We start from the raw sequence: 19204 nt of genomic DNA, 5'->3' as shown, positions 1-19204 counted from the left end.
AATACCGAAATTCATATATGATATACTGCATGCTTGTGAACCCAAACAGTTTATTGCGGTTGAAGTATTGGTAAGAACATAATTTTTATTGTGTACAAATCGTAATGTTAAGTAGATATAAGTGAGTGACTACCAGCCCTTCTTAGTCATTAAGATTTTACACATGGTGTGTTATGACCTAACTAAGTGGTGTAGACTGGCCCCATTTTCTCGAAACTTATTAAGCTTGACAGGCTTAAGTAGCTTATTTCAATTAGTGAAAATACATACTTAAATTGAATTTTGATAAACGAAATATGTTTTTTTGTGATTATCATAAGGTAATTGACTATCTAAAGTGTTAACATTCTTAAAGAATAAAATATTATGCAAATTATTTAAAAACAAAACGAGCGAATTATTTAAATTTTTAAAAAATGAAAGGTTGTTGAATAGTTGATACATATCATTATGATATATTTTCTTTCAGGAAATCCAAGACCTGGAACTTTTGAAGGAAATCACAAGCTTTCAACCGGTTTGTTTTGTCCGAATTCCGAACCCTGATGGTTCTTTAGCCACAGTGGTAGGCTCTCCCTTCGGGGCACCAACAATACAAGCATCAGGGTCCAGACAAAATTCACCAATCCGGCCAAAGAGCGGAGGGTCAGGCAGTGTTGATTCAAGCGAGAGCTTGTCAAACGGATATGTGAATATAAGAGATAAGAACGTAAATCAGGACTACTATGATAGGAACAACAGTAGATTGCATTCTGATGAGACTAACAGTGAGAGCGATAAAGCAAGTGGGAATGTCGTGCATAGACATAATCATGTAAATGACAAAGTTCAGGGGGCGGATGGCAATTCTGAAAATCGAAGTGGTGAGAGTAGGACACATCAACGTGTGGGGAAGATTTTTAGTACCAACTACCCGCCTGTCCACTGTCAGGTGGTATATGGTCAGTTGTGCAAGATAGGGTTTTTAAGTGATACTCCAGGCATGCGAAATGTTAGTCAGAATATCATTCAGGATTATTTCGAGGTGGACAGTATTCTAGTGCCAAATTTCGAGACATTTCTCCAAGCTTTTATGTCTTTCTCGGAACAAACAATGCAGCGTTACTTAGTGAACGCAGTGACTGTATTAAATCAAACTCACATACGATGTTTGCAGACATTCATCATTTGTGCTTTCGATATGGCAAGGGACGTTCTTGTGACGCCGAAGAAAATTGATTTTGCGCGAGAAAAGGAAGAGGGATTGTATAAGTCGTTGTTTCAAATAGCAGTCGATAAGGGTGATGAGATTCGAGAAATGATCGAAAAAAACCATGGCAGACAGTCGAGAAAGTCTGATCAACAAGGCTTTTGAGTACGATTTCATTGGTGAGTTAATTAATAAAAGAAAGACACATGGTGACTGCATTATAATTTTTAACTCATCTGGTTTTTTAAGAAAAGGGTCTGGTATTGTTAATGTGACAGCTTGTTGTTGTTGGTGTCATGGGCGTTGGCGTCATTGGCTCTTATGCGTTACGCTGTCATGGCTTGGTGGGTCATAATTGTATTAGTACAATAAGTTGAATCTTGTTATAACCAAAAAAAAATTAAGCTATTCAATGAAATCCGGTGTGCCTAATGTCAGAATTAATAATTATATGCACATTTATAGCAAGGCCCATAACTCTGGCTTGAACCATTGTTGAGTTCTGCCCCTTGTTCAAATGAAAAAAAAAAGATTAGTGTTGGCATTTCCTCTCAGCTGTCTTGTTAAACAGAGTGATATACTAGAGACTTAAGGTGAAGTCTATGTACATACAAGTTAATGTACCGGTATTCATGAATGGCATTTTTAGTACATGTATTTGCTCTTCAAACAAAAAAATCTGGGTACTTTTTTTACGTGGGTGGGGTATATATACTTTTTCAGGAGGGGAATGGGGCAGTCATCGAGATAAGACTTTTGGATGAACAAGCCCGAATTTTTATACTATTGCATTGGCATTCATTTTTTTAACAAGCCCTGCTATATAAAATTCAGAATTTGAGCAAGCCCGGAAGACATTTTACCAGTGCAGGGCTTGTGGGCTTGTGCTAATTTCAACCACTGATGGTGCCTTAAAATACTCTGACAATCCATGGCTTAGTTTCGCATGTAGGTCAGAGAGTATTTGTGTTATCCGGTTGACAGCATAATATTGCTATAAATAGTATAATTTTGTACTGTATTTAATACTATAGAAAATATATCGTAACATATTTGTTAAATCTGGTCTAAGCTTTTTGCATTCTCGAAAATCATAGAAATATTATAAGTAAAACAAAAAATTTACACTTCATAAATTATTATAAGATATAAGTGAACAATGACTTTAAAATAATGTTATCAATAATATGATACATAATATATAAAGATAATTATGTACTACTTAATTCAATTTAGGCAAAATTGTTGACTTACTAAATAATAAAAGGAAAAAGGGAAATTCATTTCACCATACATATTACACTATATTTGTGAAATATAACAGCCACAATTCTTTCATCATTCAATTGGGATAAAAAAAAATCTATTCTAAATTTGTAGCTGTCACTTTTTAATTTTACTTGGTATACCAGGGTTTTCTACAGGCCTTGGTCTGAAACCCAAGACTCAATGACTCTTGAGGTCTGATTTTCAAGAGTCAAAATCAGTTTTTCAAAAGTTATTGGCCGTTTTATTTTTAAATTTCGTTCTCTTTCTTCGTAAATAATAGGTCTTATCAGTCAGCATAAGTTGTTTTGTATAAATTCACATATATGTACATGTATTTTAAAATCAATCATTTACATGTGATGTTTTGTGGTACTCATGTAATCAATCACAAACTTATGAATGCATTCATGTGATTTTTTTTTTTGCTTTATCTCATGCATTATTTAACAAGTTTAAAGCTGCCCTATAACAGATTGACCATTTTGACAACTTTTTTTTTGTCTTGAAATGAGCCATTTTTTTTTAATTAGATGTCTTGAAACCAATGATACATATTAGACGGCTGACAAAAGATCAGATCGCAGTTTTTATTTTTATTACATTAAAAATTGATGTTTTAGGGCTTAAAGTGTTAATAACAATTAAAGAAAGGGATTTTCTCATTTGAACATACATGTATAGGGGCATTTTTGTAATTGTTTATTCAACATTCTAATGAATTGTGTGATTGAAATTTTTGGGGATTATTGAATTTCAAAAATCATTGTAACGAAACTAATATTTTTATTATTTCCTCATTTGCAGGAGATAGTAAAGCTTGTTCTTTATCTGTAAATTTTCCCAAAATTTTATATCAAGTGATTATTTTATTCTCAAAATGGCATATTTAGCCACAGAAATTTTCCAAAAATGTCTATATATGGTCTTTTTCCAGAAATTGGTGCAGAAAAAGGCCTGAAATTTGACATAAAATTTAAGGAAGTCTGTTTAATTGCCAAATATTTAGTTTAAATTTATTGATGGCCATACTATATATATAAGTTTTAATAATAAAGCAATACAAATAATATTTACAGTCTATGAAAGGCAGAAGGGTGCGCTTGTTCACTGTGTATTTTACGTGAATAAATTGCGTCATACATGCTACGTCAGAAGGCAAATGTTTATTTTGCTGCGAATGAAGACTTGTCTAACAAAGGTAACTTTTATTTTTCTTCACCATTTTAAAAGAAACAAGGGGCAGTCTATGCCCGCTTTTGTTTCATTACTGGAGTTTGATTAGTTGATTAGTTTCATCAAACACTTTAACAAACCTGTTTCCAAAATAATGGATCGAGCGTCACACGACCAGTTTTGTTCAAAGGTAATTGTGGAAGTGTTTTAAGAAACTAAACTTTCAATTATACTCTGGTAAAAGATCGAAGACGGGGCTCTGTAAGTAGCGTAGACTGTGCTATGATTCATTTAAAAGTGGTGAAGAAATAGTGAAGTTACATTCTAAAGTCTTCATTGGAAGCAACATGTTACCATATGACGTAGCATCGATGAAGTGATTTAACACATAGCATACACGCACTGATCTTGATCCCCATGAGGCTAAAAGGATGATATAAAAAAGGCCTATTGCAACACTTTTCAATAACTCTTTGGTTAAAATACTACTTTATGAATAGAAGCATTGCGGGAAGAGGAAGTTTATTCAGCATGTAAATATATATATATGTAATGGATTATGCACTTGAAGATTGTAGACTAAAAGACAATACATCAATGGGCTTTTATAAGAAAACCGAAACTACAATCATTACTTGTATAAGGGTTTACAAAATTGAATAAGAACATTTTTCAGTATAGTCAACATGTATCTTTCTAAGAGTAATAGGAACTGAAGGCATTTTGTGTGAGTTTCAACGTAGTTATAATAGATCTACATATATCCTTTTGCACAATATGAACTATAGTTGTTTAAAACGTATACCGGGGGGGGGGGGGGAATTTGTAAAAATTCCTAAGATCTGAAGTGTTCTAGAAATGTACGAAAATTCCTTTTGGGTATTATTTCCCAGGTCACCAGGTGTAAACTCAAAGACTTTCAAAACCCTTTCTTTTGGAAGTTACCTACTGTTTTTTTTTTAATCTCACTGCACCCCACTTACCCCCCCCCCCCTCCCCCCCACACACCCCAATCCCCGCTAAAACATTAACAGAGTTGTGTTGTGATCTTTCTAATTATAGGTGTCGATTTCAATGAGAAAGGGGAGATAATTACCTACAAGGGATTGAAGATCTGCACGGGACAGATACAAGAGCTCGTGCTCGGGGGACTGAACCAGGCTGTGGCCGGGAAGCTTGTCAGCTCTGTCAATATTCTCCGAGATTCATATACAGGTATGTGTTGATTAAACAAGGTCAACGACCTGCATGAGACAAATACAAGAGTTTGATTGTGCTGGGGGGATCAAACCAGGCTGTGGCAGGGAAGCTGGTTTACAATTTTCGCAATGAACTTTTTGTATTTTTTGTGTTGGAAAAAGCCAAATTCTTCATGAATGTCTGGAAACCTGATATATGACTACTAAAAAAAATGCAGATCACAGTTTTTCATATTTACAGTAAAAAATGGATGTTTTATGTCTGAAGGCGTTGAACCAAAAGATTTATGGAAAAATGAGTTTATCGGCATATAACATCAATTTTCAAACGTAAATATGAAAAACTGTGATCTGACTTTTTGTCAGCAGTCTTTTATCCCTCAGGTTTCCAGACATTTTTACTAAATTTGGATCATTTTGAGACAGAAAAATAAAAGAAGTTGCCAAGATGGTCAATCTGTAAGAGTGCAGCTTTAAGCAAGCCTGGAAACTATTTTACCAGTTCAGGGCTTCACTGCCTGGCTTGTTCTTATTTGGACCATTGGATATTGGGTGGCGATCACCTTCATTGCCATTTGCTACAAAAGGCTACAACGATTTTTCTTTAAAATGATGTAAGCACCGCACTCAATAGGTCAGTCTCTGTAGTAAACCAAGCATGTTGCTGTTAAAATCCTACATAATTTGAGCATGCCTAGGTTAATTAATTTGGAATTTTATGGCTTTCTGGGATTAACAATGACATATTATATTCTTTAAATTAATGATAATTGCTCTTTGTAGCAAAAGTGTGATGATTGTTTACATTAGAAAAATATGGGGTATTGAAGACATCTATTTGATGTAATAAAACATTGAAGTCAATATATATAGCCCGGAATTAACTTAACTGGGTTTTCCCATGCCGTTACAAATAAAAGGTGAATATCGAGCTATTAAAATTCATGTAACAGTCCAATGACTCTATTGTCTCCGAAGTAAAGTGTGTATATAACAACGGTTTAATTTTATTTGTACCGGAGGATTAGGCTGGGAAAACCCGAATAACTATAATTCTGGGCTTAAACTATTAACACAGACCGCTTACACAGAAGTTATGGTTTGTATCACCCTCAATGATGTCCCCTGGTATTTGAGGATGTGTGAATGACAAACACTGTTTGTGTATTACAATTTCTTCAATTTTTACTGACTTAGTTGTAAGGGACGGAAATTGAAATAACATCAACAAAAAAAAGCCAGATTTTTAACCAATTTTATTATACTGCATCAGTACAGTAAGGTCAAAATCAGTTCGAGACTCATCCAGGCAAAATGTGGGGTTTTAGGACCCCTGATTTATAAAGTTAATTCAATGTTTCCTGCATAATTTTTTTACCAAAATAAATGTGGATCATAATTAACAGGTTAGGCTACACAAATCTATAAATAAATGAATTTATTTTATTATTTAATGCTTATGCTTAATCACCAGATTAAATATATATAGTACTTGAATATGACTCACGTGTAACTATTGTTTGGGTGATAAGGGGAAATCCACTTCATATCAAAATGATAAATACAACAAGATTAAGATATGAAGGCCACGCAAAAATATACATAAAACTTCTGAAACAATTGTTTCATTTTTTGTAAGACTAGCGTTTTTTTTGGCAGCTTTACCCAAATTGTACCACAGAACTTTTAGTATTGGGGTTGGACAATATTTGCTCAATGTAATGACATTTTTTTTTATCATACAAATTATACTTCAAAAATATTACAAGCCTAGTGATTTAAAGCTGCATTTTCCGAGAATGACCGTTTAGACAACTTTTTTTTTTGTTGTGGAATGTCAGCTAATACTTACCTAAAAATAACGCCTGGAAACATATGACTGCTGGCAAACGATCTGAGTTTGCAGTTTTCACGTTCGTAAACAAATGTTTACAATTAAGCGTTATATACAAGGGCTTTAAGAAAAATGCATCAAAGATCATTTTTTAGCATAAATATGAAAACTTGCAATCTGATTTTGGTCAGCAGTCTAATATATTACTGGTTTCCTTGCATTTTCACAAAAATGGCTTGTTCTAAGACCAAAAAAGTTGTCGAAATGTTCAATCTGTGAGAGTGCAGCTTTTATTAGGCTGCTGTGTAATATGAGATCAGAAAAAAAGTGTGTTATATGGTTGTTTTTTGTCAACATTTAATGTTTAAATCATGCAATATTTAATAAGAATAAAAACTAACAGATATTGAGGAACGTAAATAACCAACTGAAAGTCATCAGTGTTATCTTTTAAATGTGTTTTTTTTGGTCATATTTGACTAACACATTACCGGTGTTAATGCTCATTGTGGGGGCACTATTCACTGTCAGTGATAACTTGTTGTTTTATATCATCCACCTTTTATAAGCATTGGAATCGCTCTCTTTACATGTTTCATTTATTTATTTTGTTTTAGAGTTATTATTATGCATATGAGAGTAACTGCATCACATTAGAGTTTTATTTATTTTTAGCTCGACTATTCGAAGATTCTTGTTCACTTTTCAATTTGTTTGTTTTATTGCTTTTGACAGGCACATATTACATCGTGATTGTATTCACTTCTAAGTCAAAGCGGCATAGCTGAGTGCGCTGTCTTACGACAGCTCTTGTTTTGTTAAAAACTTGAAACCTTTAAAGCTGCACTCTCACAGATATACCGTTTTGACAACTTTTTCTTTTTTCTTTAGGAAAAAGCAAATTTTTGCATGAACAGTCTTATATAACTGGTTTCCATAAATTTTCGCAAAAATTGGCTCGTTCCAAGACAAAAATTAAAAAAGTTGTCAAAACCTTCAATCTGTGAGAGCGCAGCTTTAACCAATATTTTAAGGCGGTAAATAGTCTTGTTTAACACATAACCACACAATTTATTGCTTTTCCTCGTTCATAGGTTAAAAGTTCAATGTCATCTACATCTTCAATTTATCGACACTTATCTTATGAAAGCACCTGTTTTGAGGATGTAAACACTAAAATATAACATACAATTCAGAAGTTGTCCTTCCAATTGTAATTAGCAAATGTTCTATGAACCTTAATTGGTTGAAAATTACGAAAGTTTATGTATAAAATTTAAACCACTTTGTCGTTTTTGAAAAATTGCGAAAGCTTTTGAAGATGATAGCTTATTATCATAGGAGAAAGTTTTAGTGTTTAATTTTTGTCAATTTGACTGATCAATGCGTAAAATATGTTTATTTGAACGTTATATTTATAATAGTAAAAAACGTCAAACTTATGCCATGAGTGTGCATGATATCAAATTGCAGTGTTTGCCACTTGTAAATACAATGATATATACATTAAATCATGATATTAAGATGATCTAAAAAAAGTCATGACATAATACTTGTGTGTGTGGGAAGGAAATCTTGACATCTTGAGTATCACTTAAATACAGTCTCGGCCCTAATTAGTGTCCGAAATTATATTTTGTCTAATGGGATGGCAGTTATTTTCAAATCTACTGTAAAGTTATTTAGTATTCAATAGTCAATTTTAATCAGGTGAATCTGTAGATTTAAAAAGAGGCTGGGCCGGTAAGAATATATAATTTCATATGCTCAGCTCATTATGTTTTTTTTAGTATGCATTTACCAAAATTAGTTTGGTTCTGCTTAGCATTAAACTTTAATCTATTTTAGTAAATACTTACTAAGACCTTTAAAGGGAATAGACACCAGATGGTCTCAAATCGGCAAATACAGTATTTCCTCTAAAGAAGCCTTAAATTGTCAAGTTTATATTTTGAAAGGTGCAACAAGCAAGAACATATCCAGTGGGATGAAAAAAATATACCCCTCCATCCCCATGTCAATATTCTACATTATCTTTTGCATTATTAAGAACAGTTTTGTATAGTAGTTCCCAGAGTGCAACATTTAAAACACAATAATTAATCAATTAGTTGTTCCATGGTGACTGCGCTTGCTCTCATGTCGTGAACATCTTCGCCACATCGTCCCATTAACCTTATTTAATTCATTTTTTTCAATTTTACCACCAGGACTGCCATCTCCAAATGAGGACCCAATGATTGGTAACTTGTTGCAGTTGCTGAAAAGCTTATGTTCAGTAACTGTTCAATTAGTTTAGTTTATACTAATTTATTTTATGGTCGATTTCGATGAAATTGTTTAGCTTATAGAATTACTCCATGGACCCTTTCCTTGGTTAAAACATACTATTGGTGTACATTTCACGAAGCCATGAGAATATAAGTATCTTCCATGGCCGTTAGTGTAAGATTGGTTCATTTCAACCCGAGTGTAGGGTGATTTGCGGAAACGACGTTTCTCCCACCTCAGTTAAACAAAATTAGGTAAAAATGTATTTTTGCTGGAACTCTGCTTTGTGAAAATAAATGCGTATGGATATGTGATAATTCGTGGTTGTCATGGTTATGTGCGCAGTGATTCAGATTATGTAAATAGTCAAATCGCTCTTTAATTAGTTTTGAGGAGAGTGAAGCATTATTTCTTGAAAGGTGCGTGACTTTTGAAGCAAGATATAATTAATAAGCATTGTAAATATTGCCACAAGACAAGGTTTCTATGATACTACAGTCTTCAAAAAGGGAGGTAATTACAAAGTGGTGACCATTAAAAAGTTCGTGGGCAAGATAAGAATTCCTAGCATGATAAAATTTTTGGATCTACTTATCTGAGGTGGGAGAAAGCTTGATCTCCTGGTGGGGATCAAACCTACAGACTCTTAGGTTTATGATTAGATTTTAAATTGCAAAAGGCCCTTTTTATTTTGCCTTTGTAAGGCATGATATAAAGTACTGGCACATAAAATTATTTTAAGATGTTGTGACAAAAAATGTTAAGTAAGTGTTTTCGTAGCCTGCAGTCACTGGTTATTGTGTCTTAATCATTATTGTGAAAATTGTTTTATATTGATTATAATAACAATGTTGAAAATGTAAAAATATTAGGATATCAATATGAAACTTAGTACCCATGTTGACAAATGACAATAAGATATCAATATGAAACTTAGTATAAATGTTGATGTTGACAGTAAGAAATCAATATGAAACTTGGTGCACATGTTGACAATGACAATAAGATATCAATATGAAACTTAGTATAAATGTTGATGTTGACAGTAAGAAATCAATATGAAACTTGGCGCACATGTTGACAAAGACAATAAGATATCAATATGAAACTTGGTTCACATGTTGACAATGACAATAAGATATCAATATGGAACTTAACGCACATATTGACAATGACAATAAGATATCAATATGAACTTGGCACACATGTTGACAATGACAATAAGATATCAATATGAAACTTGGCGCACATGTTGACAATGACAATAAGATACCAGTATGAAACTTGGTAAACATATTGACAATGACAATAAGATATCAATATGAAACTTGGCACACATGTTGACAATGACAATAAGATATCAATATAAAACTTGGTGCACATATTGACTTTGAAAATAGGATATCAATATGAAACTTGGTACACATATTGACTTTGACAATAGGATATCAATATGAAACTTGGCGCACATGTTGACAATGACAATAATATATTTGTATGAAACTTGGCACACATGTTGACAATGACAATAAGGTATCAATATGAAACTTGGTGCACATATTGACTTTGACAATAAGATATCAATATGAAACTTGGCGCACATATTGACTTTGACAATAGGATATCAATATGAAACTTGGCGCACATGTTGACAATGACAATAAGATATCAATATGAAACTTGGTGCACATGTTGACTTTGACAATATGATATCAATATGAAACTTGGCGCACATGTTGACTTTGACAATAAGATATCAATATGAAACTTGGCGCACATGTTGACTTTGACAATAAGAAATCAATATGAAACTTGGCGCACATGTTGACTTTGACAATAAGATATCAATATGAAACTTGGTGCACATGTTGACTTTGACAATAGGATATCAATATGAAACTTGGTGCACATATTGACTTTGACAATATGATATCAATATGAAACTTGGCGCACATGTTGACTTTGACAATAGGATATCAATATGAAACTTGGGTGTACATGTTGACTTTGACAATAGGATATCAATATGAAACTTGGCGCACATGTTGACTTTGACAATATTAGATATCAATATGAAACTTGGTGTACATGTTGACTTTGACAATAGGATATCAATATGAAACTTGGCGCACATGTTAATGATGACAATAAGATATCAATATGAAACTTGGTGCACATGTTGACCCAGGGCTTTAATTTTCACCTTTGTTAGCAGTGGCTAGAATTCAGCTCCACCTTATTTAAAAAAAAGTATATTTTTGCTCTGTTTTGAGACATTTTTTCCCCAAAAAGAAAAAGAAATAAATATAAATGAATCTTATGGAATATGAATGTTTGTGATGATGCTTTAATTATGTTTGTTTCATATTGTTTGAATCATTTACGCGTCTAAATTTTCAGAAATGAAAGCCCTTTTTAGCTCACCTGTCACATAGTGACAAGGTGAGCTTTTGTGATCACAATTTGTCCGGCGTCCGTCCGTCCGTAAACTTTTACTTTAAACGACATCTCCTCATAAACCGCTTAGCCAATTTCATCCAAACTTCACATGAATGTTCCTTGGGTGGTCCCCTTTGAAAATTGTTCAAATAATTGAATTCCATGCAGAACTCTGGTTGCCATGGCAATGGAAAAGAAAAACTTTAAAAATCTTCTTCTCCCAAACCACAAGGCTTAGGCCGTTGATATATGGTAGGTAGGATCACCAAATGGTCCTCTAGCAAGATTGTTCAAATTATGGCCCTTGGGTCAAAATTGGCCCCGCCGCGGGGGGTCATGGGTTTTCTCTATATGTTTATAGTGAAAACTTAAAAAATCTTCTCCTTTGAACTTACTTGGACTAGAGCTGAGATATTTGGCATGATTCATCGTCTAGTGGATCTCTACAAAGATTGTTCAAATTATGGCCTTGGGGTCAAAATTGGCCCCGCCCAGGGGGGTCATGTGTATACTTGATATGTTTATAGTTAAAACTCCAAAAATCTTCTCCTTTGAACTTACTTGGACTAGAGCTTAGATATTTGGCATGATTCATCGTCATGTGGACCTCTACAAAGATTGTTCAAATTATGGCCTTGGGGTCAAAATTGGCCCCGCCCCGGGGGGTCATGGGTATACTTGATATGTTTATAGTTAAAACTCCAAAAATCTTCTCCTCTTAACTTACTTGGACTAGAGCTTAGATATTTGGCATGATTCATCGTCTAGTGGACCTCTACAAAGATTGTTCAAATTATGGCCCTGTGGTCAAAATTGGCCCCGCCCCTGGGTGGTCATGGGTTTTCTCTATATGTTTATATTAAAAAAAATCAAAAATCTCCTCTGAACTTACGTTGCTTAGAGCTTAGATATATGGCTTGATTCATCGTCTAGTGGACCTCTACAAAGATTGTTCAAATTATGGCCTTGGGGTCAAAATTGGCCCCGCCCAGGGGGGTTAGGGTATTCTCAATATGTTTATAGTTAAAACTTCAAAAATCTTCTCCTCTGAACTTACTTGGACTAGAGCTTAGATATTTGGCATGATTCATCGTCTAGTGGACCTCTACAAAGATTGTTCAAATTATGGCCCTTGGGTCAAAATTGGCCCCGCCCCAGGGGTTCATGGGTATACTTGATATGTTTATAGTTAAAACTTCAAAAATCTTCTCCTCTTAACTTACTTGGACTAGAGCTTAGATATTTGGCATGATTCATCGTCTAGTGGACCTCTACAAAGATTGTTCAAATTATGGCCCTGTGGTCAAAATTGGCCCCGCCCCTGGGTGGTCATGGGTTTTCTCTATATGTTTATATTAAAAAAAATCAAAAATCTCCTCTGAACTTACGTTGCTTAGAGCTTAGATATTTGGCATGATTCATCGTCTAGTGGACCTCTACAAAGATTGTTCAAATTATGGCCCTGTGGTCAAAATTGGCCCCGCCCAGGGGGGTTAGGGTATTCTCTATATGTTTATAGTTAAAACTTCAAAAATCTTCTCCTCTGAACTTACTTGGACTAGAGCTTAGATATTTGGCATGATTCATCGTCTAGTGGACCTCTACAAAGATTGTTCAAATTATGGCCTTGGGGTCAAAATTGGCCCCACCCCCTTCGGGGGTCATGGGTTTTCTCTATATGTTTATAGTGAAAACTTCAAAAATCATCTCCTCTGAATGTACGTGGCTTAGAGCTTAGATATTTGGCATGATTCATCGTCTAGTGGACCTCTACAAAGTTTGTTCAAATTATGGCCCTTGGGTCAAAATTGGCCACACCCCGGGGCTGATGGGTTTTCTCTATATGTGTTATAGTGAAAACTTAAAAAATCTTCTCCGAACTCACAAAGACAAGCAACGTCTTAATTTAAACTGGATAACATATTTAGTACACATACCAATTTTCAATATGGGCCACATACAACAATTAATAACAAATATACATATATAGATACACACGTAAAATCAAGTAGTGACAAGAGCTTAGATATTTGGCATGATGTATCATCTAGTTGACTTGTACCAATATTGTTCAATCTTTGGCCCTGGGGTCAAAAAATGGCCCCACCCGGGCGGTCATAGGTTTCCTTATATATGTATATGATGAAAACTTATAAAATCTTCTTCTCCAGAACCAAAAGGCGAAGGCCTTAGATATTTGGTATGAAGCATTGTTTATCGGACCACTATTAAGATTGTTCAAACTTTAGCCCTGGGGTCGAAATTGGTCACGCCCCGTGTTCATAGGCTTAGGTTTTCAATATTTTTATATAGTCTTATATAATAAAACTTTAAAAATCCTCTTCTCCAAAATATAAGACCTAGAGCTTTCATATTTGGTATATAGTGTAACCTAGTGGACCTACAACAAAGATATTCAAATTATTGTCCCGGGGTCAAATTGGCCTTGCTCAGGGGTTATTTGTTTTTACATTGTCTTGTCACTTAAACATCTTTTCCTCTGAAAGTAAAGGTCAGAATGACTCCATACTTGATATGTAGCATCCTTACATGGTCCTCTCTCAACTTTGTTCAAATGGTTTTGTTTGGCCCCTTTTAGGGGTCACCAGAGCAAAAAATAGAAAAACCTTTAAACAACTTGATCTTATTAACTGCTTGATGGATCTTCAAGTCTGAAGCATCCTAGCATGGGCCTCTGTCAGGTCTTTTCAAATAATTTTGTTTGGCCCCTTTTAAGGGCCACCAGAGCTAAAATTAGTAAAAAAACTTAACATTTTCTTCGCATGAACCCCTTGATAGATCTTCAGCAAATTTGGTTTGAAGTGTCCTTGCATGGACCTCTCTTAAATTTGTTCACATAATTTTGTTTGGCCCGGTTGCCATGGCAACCTAAAGGAAAATGTCAACAATTGGTTATAATCATCTTCTTCTCCTAAACCGCTTTGACAATTTTAATGAAACTTCATAGGAATGATCCTTGGTTGGTGCTTTTTCAAAATTGTTCAAAGAAATTAATTCCATGTAGAACTCTGGTTGACATGGCAACCTAAAGGAAAAGTGTCAACAATTGGTTACAATCATCTTCTTTTCCTAAACCGCTTTGACAATTTTGATGAAACTTCATAGGAATGATCCTTGGTTGGTGCTTTTTAAAATTGTTCAAAAAAAATAATTCCATGCAGAACTCTGGTTGCCATGGCAACCTGAAGGAAAATATAGGCTGTCCTGTCCGCGCTGTGACTTACTCTTATATGGACAGATTTTAAAATGACTTGCCATATGTTTTCGACATACCAAGACAACGTGTTGTGTGCAAGACCCATGTCCCTACCTCTAAGGTGAAAGATACACTAAGTGTTTATTCACAATGGAATGCTGAATATGAGGACATAAAGAGTGTTGGCTGTCATTTAGTATGATTGGTTTCTTTTCTATGCTCAGAGGCAATTTAATATAACTTGCAATATGTATTTGACACATAAAGGCAAGATCAACTTTTTATGTACTTGTTCATAAATCAATGCCACATTGGGGGGCATTTGTCACATACTTTGACAGCTCTTGTTCAATATTCTTTGAGAAACAAGCTATATTAATAACAAAGGTTAAACTCTTTTACTCAGGTGAGCGATTTAGGGCCATCATGGCCCTCTTGTTTAAAGACTCTTTCCATTTTTTGCTGACCCCCCCCCCCCCCCCTTGAGACATCGCATGTCATAGCTATAACATGTCCAAGTTAAATAACCAGAAGTTGATGACTAATGCTGATATTCCAAGTACTCGCTATTCGTGTCAACTGTCTGCATAGAATAATATCAACCAGATTATTACTGTTGGGTCTGTTCATTGTACCTGCTTTTACATGCCCAATTCCGACCAGTGTCTAATCTGTGTCTGCTAAAATCACTCGATGAAATGGCAAATGGTGTCCATTTTAAAATGTCGACAGCAGCCAATGGATGCAGGCAGTAGACATGGAAAGTGTGCCCATGGAATATCGGCCTTTTTAAACTAGTATACACTTTACAATGCACTTCACGACCTTGGTAATAGGTTAACTTTGTTGTACAATCTTTACATTATTACAACACCAATATGGGAATGGAAATGTAGATGGAGCTAAAGCATTCAGTAACTAGCATGCAGAGGTGGAGCTAAAGCATTCAGTAACTAGCATCCAGATAAATTACAGTGCTATCAATAAAAATATACTGCACGCTTATGGTTGGAGGAACATCGATATACCGTATTTTCTCGACTATAAGACGGGGAAATTGGGTCCCGATTTTTACCCCCAAAGTAGGGGACCCGTCTTATAAGCGGGTCGATAAAATATTAAAAAAAGATTCAAGTCAAAATCAGTAAAATTTTACAAAGGGTATTCGTCTATCCAGTATATCGTCTGCTGATACCTGCTGATACAAGTATGGGGCAATTAAGTAAACAACAACACAAAATCTCTTCACCGCGCGTGCTCTGACGTCACACAGTGTACCGTTATATCTGCATTTTTTCTCATGGCGCGTGTCAGTATAATTAGTTTGACAGTTATATCAAATCAATAAATTGGAATCTTAATATGATGTAGGTACCTAACTGTCAATTTGATTAAGCAAACAAATGGCAATGTGAATATGAATCCTTTATGTTCGTCGCCAATCAAGGGACAATATTGCCTAAAGCATTATTGCTATAAAACAAACACCTATTCATGCCTCGGCTTTTCGCAGTTATGTTATTGAAGCCATTTATTTTGCCGAAGAACTTCATTGGTGTCTTCAATAAAAAAAAACTAAAACATACATATGTTGTTATTGATGAATTATTACAATTCCGATAAGTAACGACCTGTCCTGCAAACTTATGTACTCATTTTTAACCTACCTCCAAATAGAGAGCTCACAGTTGACCGCCATTTCCTTTGGGTAAAACAAAAACAGTTACCGCGAAAGTCGATAATTGTCCGTTGAGCTTGAACATTTTTACACATTAGGAAGAATTTTAGCATTTTAGATTTGCTTAAAAATTGACCCCGTCTTATAAGCGAGTCGAAACAAAAAGCACCAGATTTCATGGGCAAAGTTAGGGGGCCGTCTTATAAGCGAATCGCCTTATAGTCGAGAAAATACGGTAATTATACAAGTTAAATAACAGAGGTTGCTGACTAAACCTGAGGCCCCAATTTCTCGAAACTTCTTAAGCTTAACAGGCTTAAGTAGCTTATTTTAATTAGCCAAAATACATACTAAATAAATTGAATTTTGATAAATGAAAAATGGTATATTGTGATTATCATAAAGATAATTTCTATCTAAAGTAAAAAAAAAAACCTTAAAGAAGTTTATATTATTCAATTTACTAAATTCACCTTAGAGTACAGACACCTTAAATTAATTATTTTTTTCGCTGTCCGAATTCATAGAAAATTACCAATTTTTACATTCTATTTACATATATGTTAAACCTGCCTTTTTCTTCATGTTTGCATTTAACAACTTATTAATTTATCCGTAGTAATCAATGGACATAAACTTATTTATTACGCCTATAAGTGTAAATCCTTCATCAAGTTAATTAAAATCCCCTTAAACACCATTTTATACATGCATTGAACTGAATAAACACATTCTATCGGCTTCAGATCAAAGAGTCACACTGTGTGACGTCACATAACTCACAGTTATACACACGAGGATCTCGTGGAGAGCATGGACATTGCTATGCAGGATTAATGTATAACTGTACGATTATTGCTTCATATAGTCGTGTGGTACAAGTTTGAAAGCTTATTGGCAGATCGTTTTACAAACATGCCATGTCAATGTTTTCTTAATCCCTTGATTGCCCTTGTTGTTTGTTTAATCCTCAAATAAATATATCACACTTCCTTTTCAACAGGCAATAAATCGTTTAGGATGGGTAGTAACTAATCATGGCCATTGCTATGCAGGATTAATGTATAATTGTACGATTATTGCTTCATACGGTCTATAAGTGTGGTACAAGTTTGAAAGATAAAAATCAATAATCTTCGTCTGTGAAACTTGGTAACTGTGAAAGTTATGATTGATGTCCTTTGGGTGTCCGAAAATTAGGTACGCAAAATAAATTATTTTGGAAAATAATTATGGGTGTCCGAATATTTAGAGTGTCCGAACTCTAAGGTGAATTACGGTAGCTCAAACTTTTTTATAATAGATTTGTAAGAGCAACAGCCTTATAGTATGTCAATGTTCTTTCATGTCAACACCTTCAGCTATGAGTATTATAACCTGGCCTCCAAAAAACCAACAATTTGCTGTCTGGACCGGTTTTGACCATGCAGGACAAATTTCTGTACCAGAAAATGGTAAAAAAAATCGGTCAGAAATTTGTCCATAATCGCTAAGTCATGGAAAATTGTACAATATCGGGTAATCGGTTAAAGTAGCACATCTTTAACAGATTATTTGATGCACAAAACCCCTAAAATTTACTTAAAAGTAAATCGATATGTAAACAACATTTAAAAGAAAAACAAATATACTAATCAAACGCATGCTGAAAATGTTCATTGAAAATATAAATAAAATCGTAACATCTTTGTTATTTCCAGGTACGTTGACCCGATGCCTTGAAAGCCTCGAAAGAGTCGAGCAGGAGCACCCGGATAGCAACTCCACCACAGAGGCACTCAAACAAGTATGTTATCGCATGCGATGTATTTTACTCGTAATAGTTGAGGCACCCACAGCCGGTGATAATAAGACTATTTACAAGCACTTTAGTGCAAGTGTATTATTTCTTTCACATGGTCTGTGGATGATGTCACTGTTTTATGCCGTGGTGTCAATGACAACGTTCAATAAAAATTGTGGGTTAAATTTAATAGCATTGTAACTTATTCGCACAGTACTAGTTATTGAATGGTTGATTGGCCCATTCTAATATTGTTATCACTCTGATATAGGAAGTTATTGTTTGAACCAAAAACAAAGAGAACATTATCAAACAATAAGTACAACTAAAGTTTATGTAATTTGTTTAAACATTCTTAGCTTGTTGGTATTCAGAAGAAAACAGTCTAGTTATTGGTGATAGCATTCAAGGTGTCATCGAAATGGCTGGCAAATACATAATTACCTTCACCTTTGAAATAACACAAAGAATGTGAAGCCATTTAAGTTATTCACATGAAACTTAGACCGTACGTTGAAAGAAACAATATGCACATGGTTAGCAAGGGCTAAACTCTGGCTTTAGTAAAGTTTGAATTATTTCCCTTTATTGACTGAAAAAACAACACCAGTAGAGCAGGAGACCATTCTAGCCACAATTATGCTCGTATAGGGAACTTAGCAATTCACATGAATTATTATTTTTTGTTGTCGTTTTTCTGACTGTGAATTAAGTCCCTTTAAGGCTGCACTCTCACAGATTGAACGTTCGTTTTGACAACTTTTTTAGTTTTTGTCTTGGAACGAGACAATTTTTGCGTAAATCCATGGAACCCAGTTATATAAGACTGCTGACAAAAAAATCATATCGCATATAAGTTCATAAATTGATTTTTTATGCATTTTTCTTAAACCGTTACTATCGGTTTAAGCCATAAAACATTAATTTTCGAAAGGAAATATGCAAATATACGATCTGATTTTTTGTCAGCAATCTTATATCATTGTTTTGCAGATAGTTACGCAAAAATTTGCTCTTTCCAAGACAAAAAAGAAAAAAAGTTGTTAAAATGGTCAATCTGTGAGAGTGCAGCTTTAAGCCACTATTTTCTTTGTCCATCAGCATTGACCATGGTTGTGTTGACCGCTGTATAACCCAGCATTTGGACAAGGT

General features: G+C 34.5%; 1 pseudogene; it reads left to right on the top strand.

The window, feature by feature from the left end:
* The window catches only part of LOC128216560 (dual serine/threonine and tyrosine protein kinase-like), a 50522-nt pseudogene that overhangs the window by 5724 nt on the left and 25594 nt on the right, over positions 1 to 19204 (top strand).

The sequence above is a fragment of the Mya arenaria genome, chromosome 14 (assembly GCF_026914265.1).
Source record: "Mya arenaria isolate MELC-2E11 chromosome 14, ASM2691426v1".
Taxonomy (NCBI): Eukaryota; Metazoa; Mollusca; class Bivalvia; order Myida; family Myidae; genus Mya; species Mya arenaria.
Note: the sequence above shows the minus strand (reverse complement) of the source record. Positions and strands in the feature narration are given on the sequence as shown.